A 23,548-nucleotide genomic window follows, 5' to 3' on the forward strand; every position below is an offset into this window, starting at 1 on the left:
GGTCTAGGTTCTCATGCTAATTTTAGCAACACTTTTTATGGGACAAGTGGCATTGGACATAACTGAGTAGTTTTTCCTTGTTGCAAATGGTGTGTCCCCAAAGACGTTTGATAGAATGTAGTTTCACTGCACCAGCATTTTGCCAGACTGAACAAGTATGAACTCAGTATTCCTAGCGACCTACCACAACTCTTCTAACCACTGTTTCCAGCTGAAGATGCTGACATACAAATATCTCCTCATGTGGCTTATGTTATATAAATCAAATGAATTGTCTACTACAAATACAGCTACCAGTATTCAATTTCAGTTTTATTACAGCTGTAATCTCACACCTGCCTTCACATGATCCAAATTGGCAAGTTTTGCAGTTGAATTTGGCAATCCTTCTAGCATGCAGCTTTGAAGTGTGATAAAGCAATTTATAAAGCACTTGTTTTATATTCAGATGTATTGCAGTTTAGTGTCCTTAAAACATGCTACAAACCTCACAAGTCTTTAAAAAAATTGCAACTTACAGCTCTCAACCTGAATAAATGCTTTTACTGTGTGTCAAAATGCTGAAACTGATTTGACCATTGTATCTACTTGCACTGGATACAATCTGAAGGATCAATAAACTCTAAGGAATATAACATTACCCTTAACAATTTCACCAACAGATTTTCTGAACATCTGATGCAAGCATTGTTTACACTATTAGAACTGGAAGTATGATCCATAAAACATTTAACATCAGGTAGAGTTTTTTATGGGTCATGTTGCAAGTTAACAGTATTGGAAACAATTCTTTCTCAAGCAGTCAATATTTTATAGTTTCTATCCTAATCATAAATTTAAAAACCTGATACTGGTCTCTTCACAGAATGGCAGGACTAACTGTATGGCTGGAGGGAAGAGAAACATACAGTCACCACACTGATTCATAAATACAGGAGTGAATAAATGTTGATAAAACAAAGGGGTAAATTCACGGTGTGTTTTCAAAATTCATCACCTTGTATTCATCAACAGAGTCTAAAGGAAGAAAAGATATCTCTGCATTCTTCATCATGCAGATTAGATTAATGTGATTTGGCTTTGTCATTAGCTGTGTTCTTTGAAATTAGAAATACCTGCTTCAGACCTGCCCATATTCAATCAGCTGTGGAGAAAGCAGTGCAATTTACTAACAGTATGAAATTTAACAAAGTTCCAAGTCCTGCACCTGGGATGGAGTAGCCAAAGAGCCAGTACAGGCTACAATCTGTAGCAAGGGGAGATGCCTTGATGAAAAGAATGTGGTCTCCTGGTGGACAACAAGCCAACATGAGTCAGCAGTGCACTGCAGCAGCATTAAAGGCAAATCCCATACTCGGTTGCATCCCCAGCAGCATTACTGGCAGAGACAGAGACATGGTCATCCCATTATACTCAGTGTTTGTCACGCTGAGTACTGAAGCACTGTCCTGGTCCCCACAATTCAAGGAAGATGTAGACAGACTTGAAAGGGCCCAAAGGAGAGTCATGAAGATGATCAAAGAACTGGAGAACCTGCTGTGTGAGGAAAGACTGAAAGAGGTAGGTATTTCTCCCTAGAGCAAGAGAAGGCTCAGGAGGTACCTAATCACAGTATTCCAGTACTTAAAGAGTAGGTACAAAGAGGATAGAGGGTCTCTCTTCACAAGGAGCCACATGGAGAAGAAAAGGGGTAAAAGGTACAAGTTGCACCAAGAGAAGTTTCATCTTGGCATAAGAAAGAAATTTTTTAAACTGAGAACAATCAGCCACTGAAACAACCTCCCCAGGGACATGGTGGAGGCCCCATTGCTGGAGGTTTTCAAGATGCAATTGGACAGTGTTAGTTAATCCCATCTAAATTCCCTTTCCCACAGGGACTGAGACCACATAATCTGTCAGGGTTCCTTCCAAAGTGCGCTATTCTATGGTTCTGTGATTAGGTACTTCAGAGCTTCCTACCTCTGAATTACAAAGGACTGGAATCACTGGAGTTCTGTTTCTGAATCAGCATTTTCTACCTAATTTTCTATGTTTTTTTAAATTATTAATTTAAATTGTTTTAAAAACATGACAAATAACATTAAAAGAAAAATGTCATTCTGCTTTAACCCTTGCCCAGAGTTTTGGGATTTGGATCTTTTTCAGTATCGGTGATAAATACCTGCTTTTTCAAGTTTTCAACTTAAGTTATCTACTGGTGAAATCAGGAGCATTGGAGAACTCTTAATGATCACTATTAATTTTCTATTATAGAAAGCCATTCTTCTCCAATACACTTATACCTTTCTGTCGTGTCACTCATGTGCAAAGAGAAAACAGTGCTGTAGAAGAATCTGACTAACAATCATCTTTAACTTGAAAAAAACCCAAACACAAGAAGCACTATCATGTTGTCTGCATTAGCTTATTTAGCAGTTTAAAATAAACTACACACATGAGTTATAGAATTTCAGCCAACATTCAAATAGTGAAAATTAAAATATCATTTTGTTGGACAAAAACCTGTTCCCTAACCAAAAAGTCCTAAGGCTCCTTCTGACTTTGTAATTATCTTCTCTGTGGGGTACAACAGCCCTGCAAGCAGCATCTGTAAAATTGCACCTGACATTCAAGTCACAGATTGAACTTTCCCACTCAAACTAAAAGGAAACAGATTACATTTTAAATTAATTCCATTGTAATATTGGCCTTACAAGTGATGACAAGAGCAACATTTGCACAGAAAATGAAATCTGAAGGAAGGGAGGGAAAGCTGTCTGTAACACACAGATTGTGCCATTGGACACAACTCTTCTAATTTTAATCAAAAGAGATGATTTTTGAGTGGTCTTGCGAATCCAGAGAGGTCCCAACTGACTGGGAGCTGGTGAACATTGTTCCAATTCTGAAGAAGGGCAAGAAGGAGGACCCCAGAAACTAAAGGCCTGTCAGTCTCACTTCAGTGCCTAGTGAAGTTATAGAGAAGATTATTCTGGGAAGTATTGAAAAACACCTGCAAGACAACATAGCCATTGGGCACAGCCAGCACAGCTTCAAAGTCTTGCTTATCCAACCTGATTTCCTTTTATGACAAAGTAACCCACCTAGATGATCAAGCGAAGCCACCTGAGGTAATTTTTTTGGATTTCAGTGAAGCTTTTGATACTGTCTCTCACATCATCCTTCTGGACAAAATATCCAGCCCACAGCTGGCTAAACACATCATGGAGTGGATGAGCAATTGGTTCACAGGTTGAGCACAGAGGGTAATAGTGAATGAGGGAACATCACACAGACTGGTGACCTGTCACTAGTGGAGTTCCACAGAGCTCCATCTTAGGCCCTGTGCTCTCCAATATCTTTATAAATGACTTGGATGCAGGACTGGAAGGGATACTAAGCAAGTTTGTAGATGACACACAACTGGGAGGAGCTCTTGACTACCTTGAAGGCAGCGAGGCCCTCCAGAGAGATCTTGACAAATGAGAGGACTGGGCAATCACCAAACATATGAAGTTCAACAAGGGAAAGTGTAGGATTCTGCACCTGGGATGGGGCAACCCTGGATGTTTGTACAGACTGGGGAATGAGATGCTGGAAAGCAGTGACACGGAAGGGGACTTGGGGATCCTGGTCAATGGCAAGTTGAATCTGAGTGAGCAGTGCCCTAGCAGCCAGGAGGGCCAACCATGTCTTGGGGGGCATCAGGCAAAGCATTGGCAGCCGTTTGAGGGAGCGGATTATCCCGCTCTGCTCTGCAGTGATGGGGCCTCACCTTGAATATTGTGTGCAGTTTTGGGCACTGCAATATAAGAAAGACATTAAGACAATGTCCAAAGAAGGGCAATGAAGATGGTGAAGGGCATTGAGAGGAAGCCGTATGAGGAGCGGCTGAGGTCACTTGGTCTGTTCAGCCTGGAGAAGAGGAGACTGAGGGGAGACCTCATTGCAGTCTACAACTTCCTCGTGAGAGGAGGGGGAGGGGCAGTCACTGATCTCTTCACTTTGGTGACCAGTGACAGAACCTGAGAGAATGACCTGAAGTCACATCAGGGGAGGTTTAGGTTGGATATTAGAAAAAGGTTCTTCACCTAGAGGGTGGTTGGGCACTGGAACAGGTTCCCCAGGGAAGTGGTCAGAGCACCAAACCAGACAGAATTCAAGAAGTGTTTGGATGATACTCTCAGGTACATGGTGTGACTCTTGGGGGTGGTTCTGTGCAGGGCTAAGAGTTGGACTCAATGATTCTTGTGGGTCCCTTCCAACTCAGCATATTCTTTGATTCTGTGAATATTGAACTTGAAAAATTTTTATGTCCAGTGTACCCCAATGAACCTGTGCAACTACCCCATGAAGTTGACTCATTTGTTTGCCTTGGACCCAAATCACATTTGCTCAGATTCCTTTTGTTGCTTGAATTCTTTGAGGTCAATTAAAAAATTAATGCCTTCCAAACGGACTGATAATTAGTTAACAGTCTCTTCATTACAGGTCCCACAGGGAACATTTATTTGCAAGAAGCCGTGACCCTCTTGTCCTTGGGAAGATCTCAGCAATAAGTTATCAAAGCTGAAGCCAAGGCAAATCTGTTCAGGCTAAGACTATATAGATGCTAAAGAAAGAATTGAAGTCTCTAGAGTATTCCTAACTAAACTACTAGAAGCACTACCACTACTTGAACACTCAGGATCATTTTATTTTCCGAGCATACACAGTCAGACAAATTGTTTTTTGATAGCACAGTTTGTGAGAAGAATCTTTAGTTACCTCTTGGGGAGTGTATTACTGGCTTTGTGCTCAGTGCCTTCTGGAAAGCAAATGGTAAGGCTATGATTCAGCACTGTACAGTTTCATCATCTCACCGACTACACAGCTGCAATTTTCTGATTTCAAGGCATGTTTCCACCTGGGAATGGCAGCCAACTTCCCCTCCCCCTCAACTGAGTTTTGCTGTTTATTACATCCTCTACTATAATAGCAGAAATATCTTACATAACATTATAGTGAGAAGTAGAATACAAGCAGCACATCACTTTACCATGACAGTAAAACACAATGCAAGGCAGGTTTTATATTTCATCCACTCTCAGAATAATTTTATTATTGTGATAACAAGATGAGATGGTACACATTCATGCATTTATAAAGATTTTAATCAACATTCCTCACATGAAACTGAAATCCAAACATGTGACTGTAGTACATGACACAGAGACAGATTTATACCACTTAGTTCAGACACCTACAAAAATACTGCTGCGGTAGGAAAGAGTGCTGGACTTAGTTGCCCTGGACCAACTGGATATGCTGTTCTGCCAAAAGAAGTCCTTAAGATAGTTACACCATTACTAATTTGCATACAGTAAAAGTTAAAGCAGCATGAGCTACAGTCATGCCATTTGATTGCACTTTCAAGTGTATTTTAAAGCTGTGCAGATCCCTTGCTAATCACTGTATTATCATGCATAAAATCCATGTTTCTAACAACAACTGTTTAAGAGTCATTAATCACAATGCTCTTCTCTTATTCATACAGCTTCACTTAGCCCAAAGAGACCTTTTCATTCTACCAGATTAATCTACGTTCCTGTCTTCTGATTGATAATGACATGGTTTCCTGCAATGCCAGTCATAGAAACAGTTCACAAAGATAAATGATAAATGTCAAGTTGGTCTTAAGTCATAGGTTGTAGTACGTATGTCAGTAGTAAGATTTTGGTGCTTCTGCCATAAGGTCTTTATTGAGATATTTTTCAGCCTAATCTCTTTCTTAGTTCCTTAAGGAAAAAGAGAGTACAAAAAGAGAGGCTACAATTTATAAAGATCTGAGAGTCCTGTTACTGTACTGACTCAAGGTCTATCCATTAAATTTCAGGGCCAGAAATGCTGGCATTTGTCCTTTCATTTCTGTTTGGAACCAACTACTGTGAAAAGCAAAATGCCTCTACCAGCTCCTAAGTATTAACCTTACTGTGACACAAGTCACAAGGCAAAGCACTTTCTCCAAGTTTATGTATCTTTGGCTTTATAGGAGGGGGAAAAAAACTTTTTTTTTTTCTCCCACAGAGGCATGCTAAAAATATGTCAACAAGTGTAATGCACAGTGAAGTCACTTAATATGAGAGGCCAAAATATGCAAAAAAAAAAAAAAAATTCTCTTACTACCACGCAGGAGTTCCGTGGTCTGTGAGCCAAATTTGGTGAAAGTTTATGTGTCCTTGGCTTGGTTCCACAGATCTAATCACTGTTACAGTGTGAGAAAGTTGATGTTAAAGCCAAATAAAGTAGTGGAACCAAAGCACAGACAGAATTGTGGGAGTTAAAGGATTCAAGAGGAAAACTACTGACATGGGAAAGTGTGAAACCCCACGGGGAAAAAAAAGTGACAAACTGGAAAGTGGCAATGAAGCAACAAGGACAATCAGCTCATTTTCAACCTAAATGATGATTGCACCTGAGGATTATTGGGTGTCTTACCACTGATGGTAATCGATCTATTGCTTAGCTGCATAACTCATTAGTCCTAATTATCTATCACGTGTAGCAAGCAAAAAAAGATTGCTTTGTACTCTTGTGTATGTTCTGGGTTTGGGCATGCCCTGCGGTGACTCAGGGAGAATTGAATCCCAGTAGTTAGGGGAAAAACTTCCCCAGCTGCTCTTCCTGATTGGCCAAGTAGAAGAAGATACCACAGTAGGTGGGTGAGTGGCATCTCCTTAAGACATCTCAGAACTACAGAAGTAAGTATTTAGGTCTTTCCTAAAGGTGTACAAGAGAACGTTCTATGAATTCCCATACGAAATCTTATGCAATTAAGGAACTCAGATCTTTTTCTGCCCACTCTTATGAAAATTAACACTGCTGAAATGACTCTCCTTCAGTGACAGTTGACATAGGAGGAAGTAGTACAGGTACAGATATCTACTAAAAATGTGCCAGTGGAAAGTTCTCTCATGTGAAATTTTTTTTTCTATCAACTGACTATTTTTAGATTGTTTTGATTCACTTATGTGACAGATATAACTTCAGGAAACTGAAAATACCCATGCTTTAAATTATGAATAAAAATATTCTGAATTAAGAGGCTTCTAATTATCACTATGACACTAAAGTTTCTCTGTGGATATTGTCAACTATATCATGAGAATAGATATATTATTAAAACCATGCATCAGCAAACTTGACAGATATGCAGAAAATTCTGAAACATTTTCAATAACTTATATTTCCTTAGGAGTCTCAGAGTTCAGCAATGAGGACTGACATTCTTGAAATCCTTTGTTCATTACTGCTTTCAATAACCAGCTGTCAGATCTCCTAGTGCCTGGGCTGGGGTGTCCAGGTCCTCTTATTTTTCAGGCAGGCCGGACACAGGAGCGTTCTCTGAAGAGGGAGGCAGCTGGTGTGTGTGCCTAAAGTTGCCTGGGGGTGTTTGGACTGAAGGTGGTGTTTGGACTGAAGGTGGTTTAGGCAACAGTGCTGTCACTCTTCAGCAGAAGGTGGAAAGTTCTGAAGGGTTCCTGAGGATGGACTACATGGTTTCTTTTCTGTTACTGAGTCCCAGTGCTTTCCCAGAGCTTGCCAGTTTTGAAAATCACTGAGATTTCCACATTTTCTATTACAGGAGGCAGAAATCCTCTTAGCTTCTGGTTCAGGTCAAGTTCTCAGGTTTCTGTACCCTTCCATGTGCATTGAAAGGCTATACCTATATCCCCAGAAAAAAAGGAGCCAGCAACTGACACATGTGGTCAGAGGAGCTTGCCCCCACGTTTCACAGGGAAAATCCCCTTTCATGAAATGAACCTGTGAGCAAAGCAGTTGAATGGGTCAGAAAGAGACAGGGTGGGACCTACCATTTTTGGGTCTGGCTTGAGGTCATTTCTTATCCCCTTTTCATAAAAGATTCTGACAAGAAGGTTTGTTGCTTTGCTCGACTGTACGATCCCTCTGCTCTAGAGGGGGACCTGGACAGACTGGATTGATAGGCCAAGGCCAATAGTATGAGGTTCAACAAGGCAAAGTGTTGGGTCCTGAACTTGGGTCACAACAACCCCACTCAGTGCTATAGGCACGTGGAAGAGTGGCTGGAAAGACACCCAGTGGAAAAGGACCTGAGGGTGCTGGTCAACAGTCACTGAACACGAGCCAGCAGTGTGTTCAGGTGGCCAGTGGCATCCTGGCTTGTATCAAAAACAGTGTGGCCAGCAGGACCAGGGCTGTGACAGTTCCCCTGTTCTTGGCCCTGGTGAGGCCACACCTTGAATCCTGTGTCCAGTTCTGGGCCCTGCACTCCAAGAAAGACATGAAGGTGCTGGAGCATGACCAAAGAAGGGCAGTGAGCTGGCGAAGAGTCTGGAGAGTCCTATGAGGAATGGTTGAGTGAGCTGGGGTGGTCCAGCCTGGAGGAGGGAAGACCTTATTACTCTTTATGACTACCTGAAAGGAGGTTCTAATGAGGTGGGGGTCAGTGTCTTCTCTCAGGTTACATGTAATAGGACAAGAGGAAATGGCCTCAAGTTGCGCCAAGGTAGGTTTAGATTGGAAAAATTTATTTACAAAAAGCATTGTCAAGCCCTGGAACGGGCTGCCCAGGGAAATGCTGGAGTCGCCATCCCTGGAGATATTTAAAAGATGTGCAGATGTGGAACTCAGGGACATGGTTTAGTGGTGGTCTTGGCAGTGTTTGGTTAACAGTTGGTCTCTCTTATGAGTCTTGTCCAACCTAAATGATTCTATGATTCTAACAATGAATTAGAGAAGGGTACTTCAGAGATCATGGCAGAGTATGCATGACATTGTCCTTGAATTTAAGTGGTCTCCTTGCTTGAAGGAGGATACAGGGCAGGCATGTCCTGCACTGCTGATGCCGCAAGCTCAGGAATGCAGGCAGTCCTGCAGTGTAACAGAAAAATCTGCTTACAAAATCATGATTTTTTTTTGATCAATATTTTCCCATAGAACTCTGTTTACTTTGAAAAAACTTTTAGCTCACTCTAATTAACAGAAACTATGCTTCCATAATATCATCCAACCACAGTAATCACTACCAAAAGGAAAAAGAAAGCTTTTTAGAGGATAGTAGCTTAGCCACTATTCCAAATACTGTTCGAGATCTAATCTATTATTAGCCCTACAGAATGGTCTTTTTTTGTTTTTTGTTCATGTGGGTATTTTTGTTTTGTTTTGTTTTGGTTTGGTTTTTTTAAACTGAATTTAGACACAAAAAGAGACTGAACTTTTTTTTTTTAGATCTTTCTATTATTGTACTTTTGTCAATGCCCTCTGTGGGTTGTGATACTTGGCAAGGGTCAGGGTCTCAAAAATCAATAATGGAATGTTTCTTGCCCTTTAAGTGTTTTAATGTCAAAGGTTTGACCTTTATGATTAAAGATCAACTTGAAAGGAAATCCCTATCTACGTCTGAAGTCTTCTCTTATGTAACCATATTTCTGACCGTGCATTTTTAACTGTGTAAATTAAAAGGCTCCTGTGCACTTTCATAGACTTAATCTAAGTATTTAAATATAGAAGAAAACAGTAATAAGCTAACTGGTTCTATTGGTCCTTTACAGAATTACCGTTACTGTCTTAATATACCTTTTTTGGCACATCTCTCCAGTAAATCACAGCTTTTGACTGGCAGCTTACAGCAGTGGCCTCTGGTTATCTTACCAGACAGATTTAAAAAAAAAAAACCACACCTGAAACAACAACCAAGGTGTTTTTTTTTTTTAATTTATTTACTGAAAGAACATCATCTACTGGGTCTGATAGGTACTGTATTTTCCTTGAAGAAACTTGATAATTCTTCATCATTATGGTTGAATGTGCTATTTCCTATAAAGAATACAAGGCACCCTTTAGCACTATTTACTCTGTGCACTTTGACTCACATAATATGGACAGATACTATCCAAAGAGAATACTTGTCTCGTGGAGAAAAGTCTTTGCAGATCTACAGCAGATGGAGCTAGGAAGAATGCTGGCAAAGGCTAGTTCAAAGTTGTGTTTATTGCCTTTAGTATGAGGAAGACCCTAAGGCATCTGTCTAAATTCAGATCACCTTCAATACATTTCTGTCTTGGTTCTCTCTCTCAGAAACTACGCAAAATAAGGTATTCCCTGACCTCTGGTACATGGATGGAGCCACAATAAGGTATCACAATAATGACACGTGGAAACGTAAAGAAATCTCTGGGCATGTCTGTTCAAACCTCAAGGGACTTTGCCCATCTTATCCCAAAAACTGCAAAAAACAACCGTAAAATTCATAACAATGTGCAAGTTGACATTGCAAATGTAGCTATAATGCTTCCAGGCTTTATTATTATCTCTGAAGGACTAAATCTAAGGATTTCTTATTCCCTGCATGCCTTGGGTTAAAAAGGTGGAATTTTCCTTGCTTTACTGACCTCCCTCCCTTCTCCTCCTATGAGACTGCTCTTGAACAAAGTCCTGTGGCCCTCACTGTCAAGCTGGTCCGTGTAGTGTGCTGCTCGCACTGTCCCAAAGTAGAAGTGCTGTCTGAGCAGCAGTGATAATCATTTACAGAATCACAGGATAAGCTGAGTTGGAAGGGACCCAAAAGGATCTTCAAGTCCAACTCCTGGCCCTGCACAGGACCATCCCCAAGAGTCACATTATGTGCCTGAGAGTATCACCCATAATAAGGAATGACTACGATTATCTATAGAAACACCTGCAAGCAGCAAGAATGAAACTGTAAAATAAGAGAGAGATCAACATACACATAATCCCAATATGAATCATGCATATTTAGTAAAGAGTAATATTTTGAGGTTTTTTTTTATTTCTATAAACTATGAACTATATAGTTCAATGCTGGGCTAAACAGCAGCAGCAGTAAATGTACTACAGCACTTTAGGGTGCTCTGTTGGACTAATGTATGCCTAAATTTTTGTGCCTGGAATATTCTGCTTTTTTCACCTTGGTAAAAAATACTGGAAACAAGAAAAAATATTTCTAGGCAATATTCATGAAGTTTTTCTTTAAAAATTAGTTATTAGTAATTTCTAAATTCTAGTAATTTTGACATTTTCAGCAACAGTAATGTTACTGTCATTAAAATTATTTTAAATAGAAAATGTCCTAATAAAACTCATATCCTTTTCCTTATAACTGTCTTTATTGATTATCAAAAGAAAGTAGCACACACTTTATTTTCCTTATATATCACAAATACAGTTATAAAAGGGGACTGACAAGTTTCAGTTAAGGAATATATCTAGTAAACTGTGGAATAACATTAAATTGTCTTTTCCTGTCTTCCCAGACTAACTGCAAGTAAAGGTAATGTCTGTAGTTACAAAGGAGGAAAAAAAAGTTATGTGGTGAAGTGTGCAAAGCATCTAAAAGAAGGTCTCCACTCGGTGTCGTTTCTACACGTCTTTTAAGTTACTGCACAACTGTGTCACATTTCTTCAATGCCAACCTGTGAAGTCTCTCTTTCCTGGATTGATTTATGGGTAATAAGGAGATACCTGGAGACGGAGCTTTGCTCTGAAGTGGTGATTTAAACAATCACACTGGAAAGACTATGTACAAATGATGAATATTTGCACAAAACTACATATGCAGTTAAAAGCATGGCATGAAAATAAAAATATTTGCTTCTTGTGAAACTGTAGAAAGTCATTCTCAGAAAAATTGGAGTGGTTTGGCTGCTTTTGTGACAAATAGGATCAAGACTGGTCTGCTTATAGTAGGTTTATGAGATAAGGCAACAAATCATGTTCTGCAAAAGCTAAGACTTAGTCATCAGCAAATAAGTCAGAATGGTTTATGAAGAACAAATATACAAAATATATGTATATATATATATATGTGTATATACACACCTGCCAATAAATAACTTCTTCACTCAGGTGATGCCTTTCTAAATTACAAATTAGGGTTTCATGATCCTAATAAATACAATATACTACTGGTTAACAGCTCTCATGGCATTTTATGTTTCTGAAAGACATTTACATGTTTATAATGAGGAACAATATAACGCAGGTGCTATTAACTTCACTAAAAGCTATGTGTAAAAAAGGAAAAGCAAATCCTGTACATCTTGATTAAATGGAAAATACCAAAGTATTTTGTTAAAGTTTTTTCTTATGTACTGCTTTCTAAGAAGAAGTCCCTATTTCAAGGCGACTTCTAAGCAAAGTAATGTGGTGGAGTTCACAAATTGCCTAATGAGTAATGTGTTTAATGAATATTCTTTGAAACTTTATGGTTATTGTCTACATCCATTCAGCAACAGCAGCTGCTGAACTGCAACAACAGTTTTGAGCACTTGTTGCAGATATTCCCAACCATTTTCTGCCAAATGCAAATTCACTTCCTGAGTGATTGAATTATCAATGCTGATTTTAGCTGATACTACTGTTAAAAGATTAATGTCCTAAAGGGAGAATCAGATTACTACTTGCATTCTTTTAACATCACTTTAGGAACGCCCTCAATCCCCTTCCACTGGAACAGCACGCTTTTTAAAAGCAATATAGCATGGCTAAATAGGTTTAACCTTCTCACAATCATTACAAAGAAAGTATCTAAAGCTGTGGTGGGTTGACCCTGGCTGGATGCCCACCAAAGCTGCTCTATCCCTCTCCTCTGCAACTGAACAGGGAAGAGAAAACATAACAAAGGGTTCATGGGTGGACATAAGGACAGGGAGAGATCACTCATTGATTACGATCACGGGTAAGACTCAACTTGGGGATAATAACTGAATTTATTACTAACAAAATCAGAGCAGGATAATGAGAAGAAAAATAAATCTTAAAAACACCTTGCCCCCTCCTTTCCCTCCTTCCCAGCTCTACCTCCTCCTCCCCTAGCAACTCAGTGAGATAGGGGAATGGGAGTTACAGTCAGTTTATCACAGGTTGTTCCTGTAACTGCTCAGAGAGAGGAATCCTTTCCTTGCTCCAGTGTGGGTTCCTTCCCACAGAAGACAGTCCTCCATGAACTTCTCCAGCATAAGTCTATCCCATTGGCAACAGTTCTCCATTAACTGTTCCAACGTTGGTCACTCTGTCATGGGGTGCAGTCCTTCAGGCACAGGCTGCTCCAGAGTGGGTCCCCCACAAGGTTACAAATCCTACCAGGATACCTTCTCCAGTGTGGGCTCCTCTTTCCACAGCCTCTTCCAGCATGGGCATTCTGTGGGGTCGCAGCCCTCTTCTGAGCATCCATCTGCTCTGCCATGGGTCTCCTCCACAGGCTGCAGGGGGGTCTCTGCACCTCCGTTGTCCTCCATGGGCTGCAGGGGCAGAGCTGCTTCACCAAGGTCTGCACCACGGGCTGCAGGGGCCTCAGCTCCGGTGCCTGGAGCACCTCCTTCTGCACTGACCTTGGTGTCTGCATAATTGTTACTCTCACATATTCTCACTCCGCTCTTCTCTGGCCACAATTACACCTGTCCAATAACTTTTTTTTCCTTCTTAAATAAGTTATCACAGAGGCATAAGTATCATTCCTGATTGGCTTGGCCTTGGCCAGCAGTGAGTCCACCTTGGAGCTGGCTGGCATTGGCTCTGCCAGACATGGGGGAAGCTTCTGGCAGCTTCTCACAAAGGCCATCCCTGTAGCCCCCCAGCTACCAAAACCTGGCCACACAAACGCAACACAAAAGCTAAAATTCTATCTTAAGGAATTATCATCCAAAATAATACTGCATGGTCTCATGACAAAGTTCTAAAATTTTTTTACACAAAGAGTATTAAAACACGAAAAAGCCACCTAGGCTACTCCTTACTGTCATTCACTGTTATCTGAAAAATTTTAAAGTAACTACCTCAGGATAACATTACTTCCTAAAAAGTAAAAACCTACCCACAATGTTCAAAATAAACTCTGAAATGATGATGATAATAATGACAATGACAAATTCTGCAATAATTTCTGCACCTAACATTTCCAAAAAACTCTATGGGATGACTTGCATACCTGAAGTTCCTCATTCATAAATACTGCTAGAAATAAAATTCAGCAGGACAAGCTGCTGGTGTATGTAACTTTTATTGATGTGTGGGGTTTAAGTTTATAATTGAATTATTACTGATCATGTATTGATTATTGAATTATTTTTTTTCTTATAGTTCCTAAAATATAGCAAGATTTGTGTATGATCATGAGGGGTTGGTTTGGATAAACAGGATCTAAAATGAATCAAACTTACTGGCTTATAATTGAAGTTTTATTTGAGATACAATGAAGCAGCATGATTCATGTATCCCATTATTGTAGTCCTTGCTTCAACCTTTCATTGGTATAACCTATAAGTGTGTGACTACTTACACATAATCTGGTGATAAACTCAGCCGAGACAACCTTAATGTATCAGTATCTAAGATATCTAAGAAAACAGCAAATTGAGCACCTTCACTGTCCTCTTCATATGAGTGATACTTAAAATAAGCTTCTGGAGCAAGAAACTGGAGGTTTTGTGCAATAGAGAGTTGAAGTTCCTATGATAATCTGAAATTATTATTATTATTACTATTACTACTAACATAAAATTCTGTTAAAAAGATTAAAACATTAGTAATCATAGAATAATAAAGACAGGCATATATGCTAGTGACAAAACCTTTTAAGGTCCCACAATAATAATTCTAAGTTGATTTTCACTGTACTAGAGCTATAAAGATTAAATAAGTAATACAAAAAGAGGTTCAAAGCTTTAACCAATCTGTCTCCTTCAGGAACGAATTCTAGAGTGAAGATATGAAATGAGCTCCCTGCATTTTTAAAGGCAGATGCTGCATAATCCATGTCAAGCTGCAGATCTGTGAGTACAAACTTTGAAAAGAGAAGCAGTAAGCAGTGATTTAATGCTAATTTGATGCATCATTCAGAGTTGAGAGAGCATCTAAGACTTGTTTGACAAGATACATTCCAAATACAAAATCATCAAACTGAAACTGTGTCAGTTATTTTATAAGCAAATCAGATCTCTGAACGTTGCAAAATTTCCTTTACAAGGGAATTAGAACAGATTCATTAGATAAAAACTGGAAATACTACAGGGAGCGACGTCCACACTGGTGGAAGTGGGATTGATCAAAGAAAGAGAGTGGAATCACATTGTCCTTGAGTGACTACATCTTAGTTTATTAAATGTTTCCGTAGCATGACATGATCATTTTTGCACTTTCCTTCTGCTGCTCAGAACTGAACAAAGTTCACCTATTTCATTTTTTGGAGTCAAGCTAATATAATCTTCAGTTCTGATCTGCCTAAATTGCCCTTTTCCAAGTTTGAATGATCCCACAATCCTCAAAAAGCGAATCTAGTCAAACTTGTCATATTTTTGTTACTTACCCACATCCTCAGTGCATAAGTTTGCATAACTATGAGGCTCAACTGCGACCCAGGATTGGACCACAACCCTTAGATAGTCTCATTTTGATTTTAGATAGTGTAATTAAATTGTCAAACAAAGGTCTAGTGCTTTTGAAATATGAGAAGAAAAGGGGAACTGAAAGAAAAGGAAATGAAAAGAGAGGGATAGTCAAAGTGTATTAATAATGAGGGTATAAATAATGTAACATTTGTCCAGAAAGAACCATGTCATTGCTATTTTAATTTTCATAAGCTCTCAACTAAAATAGAATATAAAAGCAATTCACACTAATTCTTTAGACAGGACAAAACCTCACATTATTTCAGATACTTTGAACTGAAATAATGTCACCAATAATGTCACCTGAATAAATACACCAATAATGCCACACTGTTACCCTATTATGGGACCACAGGAGAATCAAAGTTGAGGAATATGAAGTGCAGGATCAAGTGAACAGCTTCTGCTCCAAAAGAGGTAGAGTAATGTGAGTATGAGCTTGACTATGCGACACACTTTGGGGCTACGAATCAGCCTTTTAGTAGCAGTTTTCTGGTGAAGTCAGACATGCAAGCAGAAAACATCCCCCTGTCTTCTATGTCTTCCTAACTCAGACATGGTTCTTAAAAAGGTATGATCCAATGTCAGACTGAATGATTTCAATCTTAAAGAAGGTTTTTACAGATTGCAGATCTCCAGGAAGTAAAACTTGTCCTTCCTTCAGGTTCACTCTGCAACACACACACACACACACACACACACACACACACACACTTTACCAAATGTATGGGTTTGCTGTGAATGCAATATATTGGTATTTTTTCACAGAATCCTTGCTTCCACAGCAACTTTGAAGAGGTTGTGTTGATTGGCATATTTTTTTCATGCCAAAACCCACCCAAAAGAGGAAAACTGCAAGGAGCTTGTATAGCTGCATATGAGTGAAAAACCATATGGACTGTGAAAAATAAAAGCAGAATCATTGCAGAAGATATAGTAGCTAACTTCATAAAAAGTTTAGCCTTTTTTTTTGAAACACTGAAAAGTAAAAAATGTGGTGATATTTTTCTAGATGTAATATGTAGCATTCCAGATTTCTAGAATTCATTTAAACAATCTCATTAAGATATTTTTACTTTAATGACTGATGCTTGTGCCTTAAGTTGCACTTATAACTGTATTGCTAATTGTCAGTGTACCACAATAACAAAAACAAATACATATAAGTTTAAATATATGATACATATAAAGTCTTCATATACAGTCTTCCTTTTTCATGTGGTCTCACATAGATGTGCCTTCAATCTTCAGAACTAAGTATTCAGTCTCACTGAATATCAAGATGCAAAGATTTTACATGCTGTTGTCCTGGTTTCAGTATTATGCTGTTGCAGAGACTTTCAGAGGACAAATTCACCTAGGATGCTTCACTCTCAAAATAAATTAAATGCTTTTAAATTTCATCAAGGATTGATGAGAGAAAATAAAAAGATTTTCCTTCTCAGTACATTGCCTTTTTTTACTGAGTAATATTTAATGTAAATAGAAAGAAGAGTTTTCTGGTCTGTTATCTTCAGTTCAATTCTGTAGAACAGACTTCAGATACCATGATTGGCAGGACACACCAGACTGAAAACCTTTTTCTCTTACCAGTTCTCAAGATCTGTAACTTTATGAGACCTCTTCTGCACAAATACTTTCCATATGCATTTTGATTCTTATGCCACTTTGGAAAAGCTGTGTTTCTGACTCATAGTGCTATTTCCCTTTTTCTTTCAAAAACAGCCAACAGTTTGTATATTCACTTGGGATTGGTCTTCAATTCATTCTAAGCAGTAAATAATAGGGAGATCTGACCATTTTCAATTCTTTTTCAACTTTTTTTTATATCTGAATAAAATGAGCTGTCTATTAAGGTGGTAGTCTACTGGGCTCACCTCTATCCATGTTACATGTCTTATAAATATTCAGAAACTTGTTTTGATGTTGAAAATTATTTTATTGTTTTTGTGTTATCTCACTGTCCTTGAAACAAAAGAGTGCACTGTACTTGGAAAGAAGTTTTCACATATTGTCTACCTAAAGTATTGTATTTATTACATGTTAGAAGACTCAGATGATTTCAATTTAATTGACAGAAATTCTCAGAAGTGTGTAGACAAAAGATTATTCAGGGTTTTTTTGGAAACAGAGTCTTAAACTATAAACTTACATCTATGAGGACTTACATCTTCACAGAGTAAAGTGCAAAGATTCATATCAAAGCATTTTTGTCAAAAGCAGAAATGCAAGAAAGTACAAGCTAATACTGGTACATACTTAGTTTAAAAAAAAATAAAGTCTAAGATATTTCCAGTTCCCTGTGTATTAAAATCAGGTATTTAAATTATTTTTTTACTGTAAAATAAAAGTAACAACTCACATAATTTTTCAATACAATTTCCTTCAGGCACTTGAATGCATTACAATAAAGTCTACTTACTTTGTATTTACTGTAAATTCCTTCACTGGCAGGAGGAATTCGATAAACATGCAGGAAGAAATGAATGGTAGCGGAAAAAAGAGCCCCTAAATATACTACAATTTCAATGTAAAAAACAGAAAACATGTCATCAACAAAGACGATAATGAGAAACTATTCACTCTACTTCTTTTAAAACATATCCAAAAAGATTTATTCCTGAGCTTGAATATACAGCACTTTAGAAGGTTATGATCTAATTTCTCAATGGTTTGGGAGCCTATACAATTTGAGATGTGCTTGATTACATTTTTTTTCTGTGAACATTTTCAACCTACACTCTAACAGTTGCAACTTCTGCTAGTTGGAAGAACAGCAACAACATTTCCCTAAGTATTGTGTATGAATACTTTGGGGAACTCCATACAATTTAAGAAGTTCCCAAAGGTTTCTTGACATTTATTTCCTGGATTGGGAACCCTGCTAGATCTTACTGTCTGACTACTAAATTTTGTCTCAGTAGCTACAGAGAAAAAACACATTTGTGTTCTCATTTTGACAATTAGTTCTGTGAAAACAATCTTAAATTTAGGCAACATTTTTCTTTTCATTTATTTCTCCCTGTAAATTATATGTGTTAACCTTGATATAAAGCTTAGCAGAAAAGTGGAGATTTACAGACAGAATTACACAGAAATAAGTAAATTTATTTTCTGAGATCTTGTCTTTCTCAGGAATTAGCTGATTGTTCATGTGATTATTTACATTGGTATTGTAAGAATACAGAATGACAAATGTTGAAATTTAATGTGAGTAAATTTGCACAACAAATGCAAAGTAATGGCAGCTAGAAGAAACCTACCTATGCTCTTCTTTCAGTTCATAAGTGTCTACATGCAAACCTGGATATTCTCAGAAGAACAGAAAGTTCTATCAGTGGTAAACTGTTGACATGTCCTAGGCACAGTGCTACATAGCTGGCTTGTCATCTAACGGCATAAAAGGAAACAGTGAATGCCAAAAATCTATTTAATCAGTAGATGATAAAAGAGACAACACCATAAGGCAAATATATTTGTGGTAATAAATAGCACTGTATTGATATGTCTAAGTTTTGGTCCTAATGGATGTACTCACTGTTTGGACAATGTAGGATAAATTTTATAAATTAAAGCACTGAAAGGAAAGCAAGATACATGGGAAAAATTCTAAAAAAAATCATTCGTCAAAATAAATAAATTTAAGGTAAATACTAGTTACTGTGCGCTAATCCAAAGGAAAAGTCCTCTTGACTCTTGTGTAAAACTATATTTAGATAGTCAGAAAAAATTGTGAAGAATATTTTGCCTTGGTCCATCTGCTATAAGCTTCACTACAAATAATTTTATTTTTTTTTACTTATTTTGTTAAGTTAGGTAAGCTAATTAAATAAGTTTGTTAAGATGGTTTCGGAGGTTGCCTCTCCGATTTTACATAAACCCTAAAATTTCTATATTTGCTTTGATTTTTTTAAATATGAGAAGTTCTGCTTGGTGCAACAATATTCGCAAGTCAGACCTCTTATTGATATTGCTTACGTTTATTCAATTTAACTTACATTTCCTTAAGAGATGTGAAGTCAGGTTTGCTTCTGTTAAAGTTAATGGTACTTTGCCACTAACTCCCAATATCAAAAATAAGAGCTACAGTGTAATTTAAAGCAACTGTTCAGAATAATTTGAAATTATTTATATTTTATAATTTATTGGTACATGGTAATTTTCCCCCCATAAAATATCTTATTTCTTTTTAAAAGCTTAATAATTTCATCTTATTTTATGCAAAATATGGTAATTTACAGATGTTTACTGACAGTATTATGCAGAAAAAAAAGAAAGCTCAATGTAAAATTACTTTTTAAAGCTTTGGCTTAAAAAAGTATGCATGATGATATGTTAAAATGCTACCCCATAGTTTGTAAGTACATCTCACTCTCAATACTATTTAAATAAAAAAATAAAACCATATTTCCTTATATAAGAGTTTCTCATGCTAGATCAGTGCAGAGCAGTCTGCACCTAGTACGATTGAAAATTAAATGTTCTTATCCACAAATTTGTACTATTATGCAACAGATCTCTGGTGCTATAGATTAGGACTTTGAGTGTTGATGATGGAGCTTCATAGCCACGCTCTGCAAAATGCTGGAAGAACTATTTTTTTTTTTATAGAATGTTTTGAAACTTTATGACTTATTGTATAATTAACTTTTGAATATTTAGGACTTGTCATCAAAAAGTTTCCAAAATATTAAGGTTACTGCAACAATATTTTAAAATTAAAAACCATACACACATTCTAAAACTACTTTTATATAGCTATCACTAGCCTTCTAAAATCTCCTTCTCCTCTGCCTGCCAAGAAATAAAATACCATCCATGTTAGCCAAAGATATTGTGTTAAGTGTTGTTCCTGATAACTGATTGTTAGTTACAAATAAATCATGACATATAATATATGATAAAGGAGTTTGAAAAAAAATTCTCCAGTGGATGAAGAAAAAAAGTAGTTTGGACAACATAACAAAATGTAATTTTACAGATTTTACTACATATGTTGTCAAGTGGCACTGGTTATTAACTTAGGGAATAAAATATTTCTCTTTTGCAGAAATGGTCTCTGCGAACCTGCATATTTAATACTTTTTTTGCAATATGATATTTCCTCTTTATGAAGCATGCTTCTACACTGTCTTTAAAACTTTAACTAATAAAAGAAGTGCCTTTTTATGCACATAAATATAAAAAGCACATTTTTACAACCCTCAGAGTACTGCTTTGATTTTCTGGCAAAAGAGAATGTTCCACAGGCTTAGGAGTTGAATCTTCTATTTGACATTTGCCCAATTTTGTATTGCATATATAACTTACCAGTAAATAGTGCCATTAGTTTCATATGGGGGCATTGGAACAAAAAAACCAACAAAAACAAACAAACAAAACACACAAAAAAATTGCAAAATAACTGTTTTCTTTTCCTGACCCATTTCTAAGTATATGTAAAAAAAGGAAAAATTAAAAACTCCCTTCTTAAAACTACATCTGACCAACGCTTCTCCTCCATGGTCTATGATAAGGGTTCAGAATATACATGTATTATTATCATATTAAGATTCATCTACACTTTTAATGGATTCTTCAGATTATTTGCTATTTCATTGTGAGTCGATGAATATATTTTCCTGAGAATAATGATATATATATATATACTCCAGAGCATCAAAGTTGCCCTATAGGTTGAGATTAGTGCATTGAAATTCTAAGTTTTTATCAAGAGATAAAATAAAAACCTCTTGTCATTTCATTTAACCCCAGCCAGCAAGTAAGTACCACACAGCTACTCACTCCCTCCCCTACCAATGGCACTGGGGAGAGAACAGGAAGGGTAAAAAATAGAAAACATGTGGGTTTGAGATAAAGACAGTTTAATAGGGAAAGCAAAAGTCACACATGCAAGCAAAGCAAAATAAGGAATTAATTCAGTGCTTCCCATGGGCAGGCAGGTGTTCAGCCATCTCCAGGACAGCAGGGCCCAATCATGTGTAAAAGTTACTTGAGAAAACACATGCCATCAGTCCATATGTTTCCGTTCTTCCTCCCCCCCCCTTTATTTACTGAGCATGGTGTCATATGATCTGGAATATCCCTGTGGTCACTTTGGGTCACCTGCCCCAGCTGTGTCTCTTCCCAGCTTCCCATGCATCCCCAGTCTCCTCACCTGTGTGGCAGTGAAAAGCAGAAAAGACTTTGGCTCTGTGCAAGCACTGCTCAACAATAAAAAAAAATCTCTATATTATCAACACTGTGTTCAGCACAAAATACAAAACACAGTCCCATACTAGCCATGATGAAGAAAATTAACTCTAGCCCAGCCGAAACCAGCACATTTCCCTAAACTGAAGAGAAAGCTAAGCCTGCAAGTAGCGGGTATGTGCAACTTTCCTTTTTTTGTTTCCAGGGATATGTTATCAACTCAAAGAATTTTTTTTTTTTTTAAAATCACACAGGATAGAGTAACAGTTACAAATGAAGAAATGAACATAGCTTTTTATGAATGGCAGGGAAGCAGTGGCATTGTCCAAAACATCACTATTTGTGCTGATGTCCTTAATATGGTATTGTAGAATCAGTTTCCATCCTCAAAAGAGACCTTTCCTTATTTCTTAGTTGGACCTGTAGACAGCTAATACTTCTCCAATAAGCTTTGGTCATGCACTGAATGAATGACATATGTCCAGGAACAGGACAACTGAAGCTGAGTTGCCAGCTTTTAACTCTGATCTCCACTCTTCAGAAATCCATGAAGTTGCAGATTTGCTGTTAATATTGTTTTTCAAACACACATCACTTGTGGGCTGAAGAGGTCAAGGAGGAGCCAAAAGAAATGTGTAGGCAGGCTCAAATGAATTTTTACATGGATTGTTCACTACTTCTGATGTGCATATTCTCCATTGACACAAATGCAGTGGACTTCAACTTGATTTATTATTCTCATTTATAGTTAGGAAATTCTCATCTAGTTTCCAACCTGAGCTCCACACATTGGCTGGTCTACAAAGAGATCTTGCACAGTGTTTTAAGCTCTTAAAAATTTTAGTTAATAAAAATACTTTTCTGTCGACTTATTCCCCATTGCAAAAGACAAGTCTTTATTTACGGAATATCATTATCTACCACACTGATACTTACAAGAATAGGAAGAACTTTAAGTTTTGAGGGAGTTTGGCAGAGATTGAGTTAACGGTGTTCAAACTTTACAGTATCTTTGAACTATAGAGTAAATCTCAGTTCTGACTGTCTCATATGGATTTCAGGAATTTAAGAGATTGTAAGATAAATGTTTCTTTATAAACTTTTCATGAGAGTTTTTCTACATGCATCTTGCTGCTTTGGGGATGCTGGACTAAACCAAATGGATTTGCACAGTCATTTAACTCTTTCCATCAATAAGCAATCTTCAGAACAATGGGAATTTTTACTTTTACCAATATCCAAACCAGTCAAGCACTAGTTCATTTGCATCCAGTCTTTTATTATAATCTTCTACTTCAGCTGATGATGATATCATAGATGTAATCTAAATTCTTCTTTGCTCACGGAAATATGTGTGTGTTGAGGGGTCCATCAATGTATACATATGCGTGTGTCAGCGCCTGTGTGTCTGTGTGTGTGTTACCATGTACATGTGTATATTCTCTAATTTAACTAGGAGTTCATATGTAAGTTTCTGGGAATTCTATCATTATGGTTTTTAAAGCAGCCTGAAATCTGTAAATTTTCTACTAGAAGGAGGCAGAAAACTGAAGCAAAACTGGTCCATTAAACACTGCTTCCAGAGGATAATCGATTCACCATATCATCAGTTATTTTTCTGTACTGATACTGTCAAAAGTCATTTTGAGTTACAGAATTTCGACTATCAAAAAGATTAACTAATAGTATTAGAGACTCAAAAGGACTCGAGATTCAATTATATGAAATATATTTATATTTTAAAAGACTTGATTATGCATTACCAAAAACATTTCTCTCTACCCAAAGGAAAATTATAATGGTAATATTTTAGTACTCAAGTTAAATTGCAAAATTTAAATTATATCAGCACTTCAACTTACCAGCTGTAATTAATTGCCAGCAGGCTTTGTTAAAGTAAGTAAAGCCCAAATATCATACTACTGACATAGGACTTACCCTTCAAAAGATTG

General features: G+C 37.4%; 1 protein-coding gene across 1 annotated transcript in view; it reads right to left on the reverse strand.

The window, feature by feature from the left end:
* GPC6 (glypican 6) overlaps nt 1-2,287 on the reverse strand; it is a 539,625-nt gene extending 537,338 nt beyond the window's left edge. Inside the window, exon 1 of the mRNA XM_027645576.1 lies at nt 2,283-2,287. The gene's annotated coding sequence lies outside the window, so the exon portion shown is untranslated. The remainder of the gene's footprint in view (nt 1-2,282) is intronic.
* Between the last annotated feature and the right edge of the window lie 21,261 nt (nt 2,288-23,548).

This window comes from Corapipo altera, unplaced genomic scaffold (assembly GCF_003945725.1).
Source record: "Corapipo altera isolate COAL_440 unplaced genomic scaffold, ASM394572v1 0, whole genome shotgun sequence".
NCBI lineage: Eukaryota > Metazoa > Chordata > Aves > Passeriformes > Pipridae > Corapipo > Corapipo altera.